Source organism: Eucalyptus grandis, chromosome 7 (genome assembly GCF_016545825.1).
Source record: "Eucalyptus grandis isolate ANBG69807.140 chromosome 7, ASM1654582v1, whole genome shotgun sequence".
In the NCBI taxonomy this organism is placed as follows: Eukaryota; Viridiplantae; Streptophyta; class Magnoliopsida; order Myrtales; family Myrtaceae; genus Eucalyptus; species Eucalyptus grandis.
The window spans coordinates 54,769,702-54,784,157 of NC_052618.1; the positions used below are offsets into that span (position 1 = coordinate 54,769,702).

General features: G+C 39.2%; 1 pseudogene; it reads left to right on the forward strand.

Moving 5' to 3' along the window:
• Positions 1–1,100: 1,100 nt before the first annotated feature.
• LOC104454263 lies at positions 1,101–14,169 on the forward strand (annotated as a pseudogene).
• Positions 14,170–14,456: the final 287 nt, after the last annotated feature.

Below are 14,456 nucleotides of genomic sequence, written 5' to 3' on the forward strand. Positions count from 1 at the left end.
ATGAGCTTGCAAATGATGCATTGACCGAGGATGTAAACCAAATAAATACGCTTAGGAAAATAATTGCTAATAAAATGGCAAGGGATAATAATATGCCGGAAATTCCATGAAATTGTATTTTCAACTTTTGTAATGTATAAGTATTATTTCGACTATTATTTTGTATTTGATGATTTCTTATGTTATTATCTAATTAATTTCTATTTCTAGACATAGAAATTTTGTTATGTTATCAAACGGATTTCTGTTTCAGAAATAAAAATTTTGAATCGTTATCAAACGGGTTTCTTTGCTCATAAACTTGTCTGGGGAATAGAAATTAAGAAATTGATTTCTGGCTAGAAATCAATTTCTGTTTCAGAAATTTTGTCATGCGCAGCCTTGGAGGTCTGTCTTTATCGCCCTTCATCTATGTTCGCTCGTTTTCTCGCGAATCGAATCATTGTGCGTGCTTTTTGACGGATGCTTGTTTGTAGATTTGGCTGCACGCCTTTTCACTTCGTGGATTGGTGGGCTCTCGTCTGTTTAATCGATTGAACTGTGGTTGGTTTATTGTGGTCGAGGCTTACGGTGCTTGTTTTCACGTGCGGATTCTCCAGGTTTTTTAGCTTTGCTTAGGTAGGATTTCGTCGACGGAAATTGGCGCGCGCGCAAATTTGGGTCGTTGGTTTGCGTGCGTGTTTCTCTTTGCAGCTTCAACTCAGGGTGCATGAGAGCTACACTTTACTCGTGACGAAGAGTGATAGGAAGTCGATCATTGAAGAGGCGACAATTGAGGTAAACTGACCTGCATTTGCACGAGAGCATGAGATATACATGTGGTAATAGGGGTGTTTTCCTTTGCTGCAGGCATTTTCCCCCTTTGCTTTCTCAAGCTAGATTTGTGCATTGTGATGGCGGTTGTAATACCAAGAAAATTATTTGTGCACGTGATCCTAGAATTGTCAAACAGTTATAAGCATTGATTTTGTGATGGGCGGCATCCTAATGCCTCATCTATTGAACATGGGAATCTTGTGTTTGGCAGAAGTTTATGGTTTAGAAAAAAACAGAAGGTACTCATCAAGCCAACTGTAAGCTTGTGTCGGGTATCACATTCTATGCTGCAAACTCACAGTTCTCATCCACTATCAACCATTTCTGTGTCAGAGGCAATTTAAGAAGATAACTTCTTTGTATTTATCGTCCAGTAGTATTTTGGTCATATTTCCAAGGTGTAATCTCAGTATTAGGTTGATCCTTGGTCTGCAGTTTCTTGGAAATGTGAGGCTTTTTTCTCAAACATTCTTTTACATTGTTTCAGACATTCAGCCAATTATGTACCTTTGATTATAGGACAAAGTTGGTACTTGTACACAAGGCTCCATGGTATATCCGAGATGAACCAAGGTTTGCATATCGTGGACTACTACTTGATAAAAGCAATAAGCCTTTTAATTGAACACATTGAATGGCGAACATCTATTACCATTATGTGATGTTTTTTCATTGGTGGCATGGCATCTTCAATAACAGATACATCGAGGCACTACTATCCCGTCAACATGATTAAGCATATACTGGATTCCATGTCATATGCTAAACTAGTAAGATATGACAACTTGCAATTCCTTCTTGCTCTTATTCTGAGTGCACTTTTCCCGTAACACTCTACTGATCACTATTCTATGTTTTGCTTGTTTAATCCTCATGAATGTGTTCCTCCCATGGGAATTACATTCAGTAGAATGTCCTTCATTGGCACATAATAGACAAACAATCATTTCCTCTGGAAGTGCCTACCAGCGATATACAGTTGAGGATGCATATGAAATAGTGAAGTAAGATATCCATTGCTTGTTCCATGATAAGCAAATTCTTCTCCTTTTTGCCATTTAATTGTATAATTGTTTGTATTCTCTACTTGAGAATGCTCTGGATGTCTTCGTTGGGTTTATATTGGTCAATATGAGATATTAACATGAATACGTGAAATCATCTCCTGGATGTCATAAGTTGATTTTCTTCTATAACTATTCATTTTCCTTTCAGTATGGTAACTTTCTCTTCAGGGCCCTTTTTTTGTTCTCTAGATAAGGCATTCCTGAAATTGACTGAGAGAGTGGTTTAGAAAGTCTTACGGATGGAGAATTCTTTGTATATAGTCAAACTATAGCAGTGCTTCTACTAGTCAGAATCTATGTAAAGTGAATTAATTGCTAGAGCTAATCTGACAAGGAGGGCATATGCAATTCTAGACTGCCTAACAGATCAACAAATAACGTGTTTTCCCCTCCATGCTACCACTTAATTAATATTATGGTTCATGTCGTCACATATTTTGACTTCCTGGATCGAGCACCCGGCGATGTACTAACTCTGTCCTGTTGTTCATGCTGGCTTTCACCATATGAAGCTTTGCCAAAAGTAGAGGTATGTTCTCACATTCATTTCTTTGTTGAGGTTTTGATAAGTGCATTCTCACATATTTCATTGCAATTGTAGTTTTATAATTTCAATATAAGTCTATTGAACTTGCTTGCTTGTGTCAACTGCTACAAAGAACTTGTATAAATCTAGTAGGCCTTAGAACTGCTGCTTTACTATATGAGTGTATTTTATAATTATGACCGAGTTACTATTATTATCACTGCTAGTACAATTGTAGTATTTGCTGAGCATCTTTCTTAACTGATTTTAGGAATCCATGTGATGCCCGAAGTAGATATCCCTGGTCATGCAGAATCATGGTAAGCCACTTCTTTTTGGAGATCTTGCAGCTTTTGATGAGACATCGTGGCGTTTTTAGGTTGTATATCTTAAATAAGTCACCATAAATTTTTGGTCTTCTTTAATGCAGGGGAAAAGGGTATCCTGAATTATGGCCTTCTAAATCCTGCCACTTGATTTGACTTCATTTCTGGCCTAGTATCAGGTTAGGCATCCAGTATCTTTATCTATCGTGCTAAATCTTCCATTTTGCCTATGTATGAATTATCTATACATCTACTGTGACATAGATATTCGTGTTTCATGAGATCCTGAAGGAAGAAAGCCATGTTGAGTAATAACATGTGTGAAACTTTTGTAGTATAAAGCTTTGCTCTTAAAAATTCTCTGCATGGGCTAGGCCCTACTTGAAAGGTGGTGTTGTCACTTAGTAAACGCCTGATTAGTTAGGGTATCTGCGAAACTTCATTCTTCTCAATCATTTCGGGTTAGATCTAATGCAAATCCTATCATTGCAGATATGGGAAATTTTTTTCCCTTTGAGCTATTTCACTTTGGGGGTGATGAGGTTAACACAGGTTAGTGCAGGTGACCTTGGCATTTTCTTTTTCTTTGGCAGTCATTTGTTGTTTAGCTACTAAATGATTGGTAGACCTTTTCTACCTCACAACTTTAGAAGTACTTTGCAAAATTTCACTTAGGATTGTAACAGGGGCTCTTGTTTCTGTAACTGTCTCTTCTCCGTGCATATGGGTTTTCCTTCAGTTTCTTTAGAGTGCCAACTGATTCTGTTGATGCCGTGGGAAATATCCTCATATCCATCCTATGTCATTGGTGTTGGCGCAAGAGGAACAAAATGAACAAAATGGAAGGCTTTAAAACCGAAAATATCTGCTACTCAAAATATGCTTGATCCCATAATGAATTTCACCAACTGGTCATCCTCTGTATGCTGTTAAAGGATCATGTAGACATTATTGGAGTTGCATATATATGATGGGCATGGGATTACCTAACATAAAGAATTTATTAATAATATTGCAAAATACCACCTAATTTTGTAGTGAGATCACGAGCAGCAAGTGAACACTTGTAATGTCAAATGATATCCAATGGGCTAGTACATCTACTTGTGAAATGACAGCATTATGGAATTTGAGACGTTTCTCTGGATTTAAGTTTTATGATTACAAACTATATAAGTGGTTATTGTTATCTGATATTTCTTTTGCAGATTGTTGGTATATTAATCGACTACTTTACTTGAGATTTATTCTACTTGCCTGGGAAATTGCAATTATTTTCTATTTTATCATAAACTAAGCCGTCTCTTCATTAACTCATTATTGTTGTATGGTCTTAGATCTTATACCAAAGCTGTTGCAGCAGACTTGTTTATTTTATTAAGTTACAATTACAGGAATGCCTTTCGGTTTTTTATTGGTGTGAATGAGCATGCAACCCATTCCATCTTGAAACATTGTACTTTGAGACTGGGTACTACCATGACCAAAATATCTTTCGTTGTTAACCTAGAAAACTTTATCAAAGCAATAAATGTACTTTAGAAATTAGATTCTAGAAAATTTGGATGGAGTTAATAAGTCTTTTGATTATTACGATCCTCAAGAATAGAGGAGGATGGTGGCGCTGTAACCTGACATTTTTAATTAGATCTCTTGAGATCACTTCTACAGTCTGGAAGCAATTTTCATTGTTCTTTCCGTTTGGTATTCAATCAAACTATCTATTCTCAAAAATGCAATTTTTCTATAATTGTTTTTGTTTGAAATCGTATGGATTTAGCACCAGCTTGTTTCTCTGTGGCAATACCTTTCCCTGTATGCCCCCCCTTCTCTTAATGCAGTCTCCAATACTTGCATCTGGCAACTCATGTCAGATGCTGAACATGAGAATTATTTTAAATGCAGGCTCCAAAATCATAACATGACTGGTAAAGACACATCCAAGTATTTTGTACTCAAAGCTCAAGAAATTGCCATTTCAAAAAATTGGACCACTGTCAATTTGGTATGTACATGTTACTAACACCTGCTGGAGACCGTTGGTTCTGCGGATTGTTTTTGATTGAGCAATAATTGAATATGTTATTCTCCTTCTGTTTGCCAATTTTCTTAGTTTATATCAAGTCTCCGCACCAATATGACAGAACATTTGTTGAAGAAGCACATCTCAGCACTGGTTTCTGCATCATTTTGAGAAGGATATTTAAATGGAATTGTCGTCTTTGTGAGATGATATATTGTTGAATGAATATCACTTTTGCATGCAAGAGTGCCTTCTGTAGCATGTCTATAGAAAAATGAAGATAATACTCAAACTAGTAATTATGTCATTAATATCATTGTTTTTGCTTATAAGAGAGCACTTTGTTATCATGTCCTTATATTTGGGCCCATCATTTTGAAAGATTTTAGGTAGATTCACTGCTAAAATGACGTTTGAACTGGATTAAAGTTATAAATGGGTTGTGGCCTGGAGACTCACTTGACTAACTTCTACCTGCTTTAATTTTCTAGATTTTAAGTGGTTATCTCAGATGGTTCTAGAGGTAGAGGAGGTTTTTAGAATATAACGGCAGAAAATAGCACGTATGAAAGATTCCTTGGTAGTCAGAAAATGAAACCGTGTGCTAATAGCACTGATGTTTGTTGCAATCAGTATTCAGCCATCCTAATTGTTGTTCCATCTTCTTTTTTTCATAACATTTGTATGTAGAGTGTGACGTTGATTTTCAATTGCTTCAGGGAGGAAACATTTAATGCATTTCCCTATAGCCTAATCCAAGGACAATAGTACATAACTGATTAGTTTTGATCAGTATTCAAGATATGTCGATTGCAAGCTAATTAATTTTTATCAATGTAGGCTGGGACCAGGTGTATGTCCAAAGGCTTTCGCAAAGGCCTTTAAATGCATTTTCAGCAATCAAGGTGTTTGGTATCTAGAGCATTTAGATGTGCCATGGGATCAAGTCTACACTGCAGAGCCCCTCGAAGGAATAAGTGATGCTTCCAAACAAAAACTTGTGATTGGTGGTGAAATTTGCATGTGGGGGGAGACAGCCGATACCTCTAATGTCCAGCAAACGATATGGCCTAGAGCTGCTGCTGCTGCAGGTCAGCGAGTCTTTGGGCATCGTTCTGTGCTGGGGCATTGAGTCTTTTTCTTCTCGGCTCTCATCCTTCTTTATCCATTTAGAGATTCTTTTTTTTTTTTTAATCGCAAGGAATTTTTTTGTGACAGTGAAGTTATATCTACATCCTTTAACGCATGACTGGTCCCGCTGGTGATCTCTTTTTTTTGGGGTCATGGCCAATTACTTATTATCATCGTCTTATAATCTGTAAAGCAGTTTCTCCACTATTTAAAAAAAAAAAAAAAATCACAAAAGGGGCCAAGTTGGATATCACCTAATGGTGAGGGTGGGGTTGCATGGATTTTGAAGACATACGGGGTAGCTGGGGTTTTGCCATTTATCCTTAAAGCCTTTTTGATACTATTTTTTGTGCTGAGGTAATGAATGGCGTATAGTCCTTTCTTTTTCGGTGAACGAACTATATTGTTGGAAATCAGTCTTTTAAGTGATCGAAATGGAGATGGAACATAAAAACAACTTTTGGCATGGGAGATGGCTTTCTAGGGTAAGGAACTGCTCATGGGCTTTGATTGTTTTTCCCCAACTCCCCAAACCTTAATTTGCCAGGTCATGCCTTATCTCCTCTATTGGGAATAACGGATCCCCGAAAACCGGATTCGACACTAAATCGAACCCCTAAATCAATGCGAAAGACAAAGCCCGGGAAAAACACGTATCACCGATCGTAAAGCACACCACAAATTCGAGCGTATCTTATTAGCCACAGATTAGACACCGACGCCGATAGAGGAAGAAAATATGGCCCTGTTCGATCCGATGAAGCTTTGAAGGGAAGAAGAAAATGCCGTATGCCTTACTGTTTCTTCTTTTTCTTTTTTTTGGAGAGAGAGAGCGCGCGGGAGAGAAGAAGACGTCACGTTTTCCAACCGGTGTCATCTCTCTCTCTCTCCTCCCTTTATACCTTCCCCATCCACGGGCCCTATTCCGTGGGCCGGGCCTTTGGGCCCAGCATGGGCGGACGAGCCTTAAGCCCATCACCAATTAAAACCATCATCTCCCACTCGCACATGGTGGGCCGAACAAGATTCTCTTAACCTCTCTTCAACATTCATACTGGTGAATAATTCGTGCGACCAGCATACTTTGAGAGCTCGTTGCCATACATCTCGTTAGGAATATATAGCGGCTCATAATGGGCATCACACTCCGAGTAGATTTAGTATGCAGTACCTAGATCGATCGATCACATTTATATCTCTCTTGATCTCTTTTAAACAATGATATATATATATATATATATATATATATATATATTGTATTCACAATTATGATTATCCTAAAGACAGTCATAATTGGTTAACCGTGAATACAAAACTACAATGTGATTCTCCAAAATCGATCTTCCTCTTTCCTTCAAACTCTCAATTTCAGTTCAGCTTGCTTTTTAGAAATGTCCCATTAGATCGAATCAACTCATGACCATTGGCAACACCCTAAGATAGCAAACACTAAATAGAAATCTTGAGAATAAGTAAGAGTCATGAGGGGACAAATGAATTGAGGAACTCTTTTCCTCAAGAGTCTCACACGACATCAAAAGTTGAGATCAAACTTTTGCCACTCTTATTGGTCGTCTCATGCATACGTAGTATGAAATACGTATTACGGTAATAACTCATTTCCCATGGAGCGTATGTCTACACCTTTCAATACCGTACAGATGATAGTTCAGACATACCCAATGTCTAACTTGAGTTCACGTATCTACTCATTTACAAAATTTATCAGAACTCACATCTGGCATCATAGACAGATTAAAGTAAAATATGTGGGGTATTTTACTTTCGGACATAGTAAGTATTATGTCCTCATCTTAACACCCAGTTAAGGTGACATACGTATTTTAAGCTTGAGCTCTCGATTATCACCTAGATAATAAGCTTAAAAACAATCTCATCTCTATTTATCACACAGTAAATAGAGGCGATTACCCGTGTGAGTGGGCTAATCTTATATCTGTCCGACATACTTTCTCAACTTAAAGTAATGCACTGAGCATTAAGATGCATAAAGATCAAACAAAGATTCATAGGCATTAATGATGAAAAATATAAATTAATCAAATGTGAACGTTTCAGGGAAATTACAATCCAGTACATTAGACTCTACGCAATCCTAGAGATTTTACATGGCCACAAAACACATTTCTAGGTTTTGGCTTTGTCATAGGATCTGCTACCATTATATGCGTAACATGTACTGTAAGTTCACATCTTTTCATGCAATCATATTTTTGACAAAATTATACTTGGTATCTATATGTTTGGTCTTGCCATGATATTTTGGATCTTTGGTGTACACTTTTGCTGCTTGATTATTACAGTTAACTAACAATGAATCTGCAACACTTCAAATAACACCTAAATGATCCAATAATCTCTTAAGCCAAACATCTTCTTTTATTGCTTTTGATAATGCCACGAACTCAGTTTTCATCGTGGACAAGGCTATACACTTTTGTTTCTTACTTGCTCCAACATATGGTGCCATTATTCGGTAAGAAAACAAATCCAGGTAGATTTTCTTTCATTTAAATCTCCTCCCCAATCAACATCAGAATAGCCTTAGAGTGAGATCCTTTCCTTAATAACTCAACGTATAATCAGCAGTCCCCTTTAGATACCTTAGTATTATTTTAACGGCTTTCCAACGTGCTTGACTGGATTGGATTGGTATCGCTCACCATTCCAACTGCATAACATATGTCGGGTCTTGTACACATCATAGCATACATCAAGCTCCCAACAGCACTAGCATGAGGAACATATTTCGTTTGTTCCTTCTCTTGTGGAGTCCTTGGACACGGTCTATGGCTCAATCTTTCACCTTTTGCAATAGGAGTGTCTATGGGTTTAAAATCCCATATCCTTCAATTCAAAATTTTGGAAGACAACCAACTTTTGACAGTATTAACAAGCTCCATATTGCTTCCGGCAATTAGTATATCATCAACATATAATGATATGATCACAAATAGACCTTTGGATCTTTTGATATATATACAATGATCCTCATCTATCATTGTAAAATCATATGACATTATGGCATTATGAAATCATATATACCATTGTCTTGACGACTGCTTAAGGCCATATATCGACCTCAAAAGTCGACATACCTTTTCTTCTTGGCCTTTCACTATGAAACCAGCAGGTTGTTCCATATATGTTCATTCCTTTAATTCTCCATTGAGGGGAGCAGTCTTTACATCCATTTGATGTAACTCAAGATCCATACTAAACACTATTGCCAGAATTATGCGAATCAAGTTAAATCTCACTACAGGAGAAAATATATCTTCATAATCAATATCTTCCTATTGATTATACCCATCCGCCACAAGGCGAGCCTTATGCCTTTCTATCAAGCCATCAGCCTTTCGCTTTATTTTGAGAACCCACTTGTTCCCAATAGCTTTGTGTCCTTTTGGAAGATCAACCAGTTCCCAGACTTGGTTTGACTTCATTGACTCCATCTCCTCTTTCATTGCATAAATCCATTTTTCCTTACTAGGGCATTTTAGAGCCTCATTAATATTTCTTGGCTCATCCTTATCTCGTGGAGCAATTATAAAAGTTTCCCTTCAATGTCAAAACGTCGACGGGGGAATACTTTGGCGATTTGTTCGCTATATGGGAGATTGTACACTTAGCACATCATTCCCCATTATGCTCCCACTCGGATTAGATAATGACGATATCATCTCATCATGTGGTTGTAATTGAGAATGAGTTGAATTCAATTCATCACTTCTCGTATTACTCCCACTTGGATGAACTCCATTAATATCATTATCTTGATCCAAGGTTTCAAATAGGGGTAATCTTCCCCTATTTCGCCCTTCTTAGGAAATTCATCCACTAAGAATGTGACATCCGTGATTCAAATTCAGTTATACTCCCACTTTCCTGCTCACCTACGAACACATACCATTTCGAGTGTTCGAAGTATCTCATTAAAATACTCTTCTTTCCTTTAGGACTCAATTTCCCAAACTTGTGAGAGGACTCATGAGTATAGACAGTACAACCCCATGGCTTAAGAAAACTTAAGTTCGGTTTTCTACCTGTCCATAACTCATATGGAGTGGAACTAACTGATTTGGAAGGCACCCAGTTAAGTATATAGGCAGCAGTAAACAACGCATCACTCCAAAAAGTGATATGTAAGTTAGCATGCGCCATCATGGACCTAACCATTTCCAGTAGAGTTCTGTTTCTTCTCTCCGCAACACCATTTTGTTGAGGAGTATATGGAATAGACAACTGTCTTTCTATTCCCTTTTCATCACATAAATTTCTAAACTCATCAGATAAATATTCTCGACCTCAATCAGATCTCAATGCTTTTATTTTCTTGTCTAATTGATTTTCAACCAAGTTCATAAACCTTTTGAAACAATATAATGCTTCAGATTTATGAGAAATCAAATAGACATATCCGAATCGAGTATAATCATCTATAAAAGTGATGAAATAAACAGCCACATGCCTTCTTCTCACATTTATTAAACCACAGACATCATAATGGATTAAATGCAGAGGAAATTCAGCTCTTTATCTTTTCCAAATGGTTTCCTTGTCGTTTTCCCTACTAGGCAATGCTCACATTTGGGCAAATCGACTTTTTCAATGTTGCCCAACAAGCCATTTTTTGCTAGTCTATTCATACGTTGTTGGCCAATATGACCAAGTCTAGCATGCCACATAATCACATCATTATCATATGAATTAGCAGACATGAAACAAGGGAATAACAAATATTGACATCACCACAGTCAACATATAGTACAATGAAACCATCCAGAAAGTGACCACAACCATAGTAGTTTGTATCCAAATACAAATCTACACCTCTATTATGGAAGTTCATATAAAAAACAAGTTTAACCAACACTAAAACAGATGTTAAATTTCGACGAATCTCTAGAGCATATGGAACGTCATGTAGGAACAAGATGCGTCCACCACGCATGTTCAATTGGCAGGTGCCAATCCCTTTAACTTCATTTCTGGAGTTATATCCTACATAGATCCACTTAGTTCCAGTCGATATCGTCGGAATTCCACGAAGGATTCTCTATCCTTCGCTACATGATCTGTTACCCCTTAATCTACAGTCCACAAAGGATTGGATTCAGCCAATAATACAGAACTTGACACATAAGCAAAGTTCTCAAATGTACAAGAGGTGTTTACCTTCTTTGGCTCACGACAGTCGCGAGCATAGTGACCTTTCTTGTCACAATTGTAACACATCACCCTTGACATTTTTTTTCACTTGAGGACGTTTTCCTCTCTTGTGTTGGTTAACTCTTGATCTCTTGCAATAAGGACTTGATCCTTTGCATTCCCACATATTGAACGAATCAATACGCTTGCGCTTAGAGCTCAAAGCCCTTTCTGAGCTAGAACCAGCATTGCAAATTTCTATTTTCAGCTCACATGCCGTTAAGCGGTCCTCTACTAGCTCAAGGTGGCGCACAACATCCTCAAGATCTTCCATAACATGGTCAAGAGCTTCTAGTGCTTCTTGCTTTTCCAGCACATATTGAATCTTCATATTCAATATTTCACAATTGTTGCCGTTCACATCAGCAATTACGTTCTTAGTTGCTGAATCCATCAATCCGAACACATCGGACATATATGCACGAATAATTAATGCCTATCATTTATGCATCCACTTTGCCAGACCCATCATATTAATGAACAATTTCAAGTAAGGTTTTAGAATCAAAAGGTCACTATGTTTCCAATCATCCTCCAAAATCCTAACTCAAAATTATTATTAATATGATTGTCATATGCAAAATCAATTCTATGAAGCTACAAAAACTTCTAAACTACCCTGACTAATTACCCTGAGCAACCAGCAATAACATAAAGCAACAGATAATTTAATATCCAATAGAATAACTATGCTTTCACATAATACAACAATCCATTACACTAAGTAATATACACAGAAGAAAATATCAACATAGAAAAAGATATTCACACTCAATAACATCTCAAACTAATCTAAGAAATAAATAGGGAATGTCCATTCTAATCTATCAGTCAAAACATCTGAGAAAACTGAAGGCACATTTGCCAACTATGGAAAAACTTTTGGAGAGCTCTCATGTCGCCACCAAGGCGCATTTACTCTACGCCATGTGGCGCTCAATCTAAGGGTTGAAGTTTTGGCCAACTCAATCCTATAGTACTCTCTTACAAAAGCTTCCACTAGCCTCCTATAATCCGGGACCACGTTGACCTCCCATAGCCGATCTAACACCGCTTGCCATTCGGGTGGAAGAGTGTTCATCAAAGCCGGCACGTTCTCAAAGTCCCGGCATAAGATAACCATTCCGGATGATTTCTGTATCATCGATTGACCTTGACCATGTGTGATACTAAATCACCATCAAGCCACCGATAATAATCGCCTAACTCTTTCATCAGCCTTTTCAGTCTAGCTCTTCCTTCGTCCGTTCTCGGGATTGCAGGAGTATCCGTGCATAACGCATCATAGTTCCCGCAACAAATACGAACTAAAATGGATCACTTTTAATCCACAATAAACAAAATGGAAAATACATAATTTTCCATGATTCATGCAACAAATGCAGAATAATAAATGGATTACCTCTAACCCACACAGACATAACTGAAAAAGAAACAAATTCCTCTTCTTCTTCTTCTTCTTCTTCTTCTTCTTCTTCTTCTTTTTTCGGGTCAACGTTCAAAGTCAACGGTCAACGGTCGTCGGTCAACGGGTTAATGGTCGGGTCGTCGGACCAGTTGGCCGGTTCGGGCGAATCGACGGCACGTCTGCGCGCGTGCGCTGGCTGGCGTCACGCGGCGTCAGCTGGCGTGCCGCGCGCATGCCGGGCGTCGCGGTTCGGGTCGGGTCGGGTCGCGGTCGGGTCCCGGCCGGTGACCGCCCGACCAACGTCGTCGCGGCGTCGGCGATGACGTCATCCCAACGGTTACCGACCGTTGGATGACGTCATGCGACGTTCAGCACGCGCCGGTCTGCCCGGCCGGCGCGTGCGGTCGCCGCCGGGCGTCGCGCACGTGCCGGTTCGGCAACCGGCGCGTGGGACGCACGCACTGCCGATGCCGGCGCTTCGGGCGCGTGTGGCGTCTCCCGGCGACACACGACATGTCGCCGAACTCGCCTTGACATCGCCTTTCTTCCTATGCCATTATAATTCGATTTTGACTTACGGAAACTCGAAAAAATCGATGAACAGTGCTCGGGTGTCGGGATTTCTTGCCCCGATCCGTGCCGGCCGATTTTCTTCGCGAAAATTCAAAAAAAAAACATGAAAAGGGTCGGGAAAACGCGAACTAGGGCTCTTATACCAATATTGGGAATAACGGATCCCCGAAAACCGGATTCGACACTAAATCGAACCCTAAATTAATGCGGAAGACGAAGCCCGGGAAAAACATGTATCACCGATCGTAAAGCACACCACGGATTCGAGCGTACCTTATTAGCCACAGATTAGACACCGACGCCGATAGAGGAAGAAAATATGGCCCTGTTTGATCCGATGAAGCCTTGAAGGGAAGAAGAAAATGCCATATGCCTTACTGTTTCTTCTTTTTCTTTTTTTTGGAGAGAGAGAGCGCGCGGGAGAGAAGAAGACGTACGTTTTTCCAACCGGTGTCATCTCTCTCTCTCTCCTCCCTTTTATACCTTCCCCCATCCACGGGCCATATTCCCGTGGGCCGGGCCTTTTGGGCCCAGCATGGGCGGACGGGCCTTAAGCCCATCACCAATTAAAACCATCATCCTCCTTTTCCATTGATGGATCACACGTGCAAATCCTCCCCAAAATTCATAGTAGCCCCGCAATGGTATTATTTTCTTGTCTTAGCTTTCTCTTCTTGCCGTGGCCAGGAGCGCTTGAATGCTTAGTACTAGTTACAGATTTAATATGCAATGTTATAGACAGACTGCTTGACGCTAATAAGAAATTGAACCAACAAAATGAGCCCAGGTGTACTAAAAGCTGCATATTCCTTCTTTATGCATACTAGAAAATCGATAATTATAGTGTAATTGTAATCTTTTACATAGATCCCTATTTATTCGATTGTTTCTATTTTGCAGAGCGACTGTGGAGTAAGAGAGATGCCACATCCACTGGAAATGTAAATAACACAGCATTACCGCGCCTACATTACTTCAGATGCCTCCTGGGAGTCCAAGCTGATTCCGTCACAATCTGGTTAGCACGGAGTCAGCCAAATGGCCCTGGTTCATGCTATGCCCAATGATTCTCCGAGCGCCGCCATTCGTTTTTATCTGTAAAATGCTGCTCTGTACCCTGGTCGGGAAATAAGTTCCTGAATTATTAAGAAGTACATCATTTCCAGACTTTGCTTGCGTATATCTTAATCAATGGCTATGTGCTGCACTTTTGAGGTAGCCAAAACAAATCTATTAGTGTGCGTCTCTGGATTTAGGGTATGGATGATCCGACCACATGAGCTTCGTAATAGCATGCTGGGGACATTAGGCCCTCGTATCTCGTGCCCATAAACGGAGTCAAATTCTAAGCACA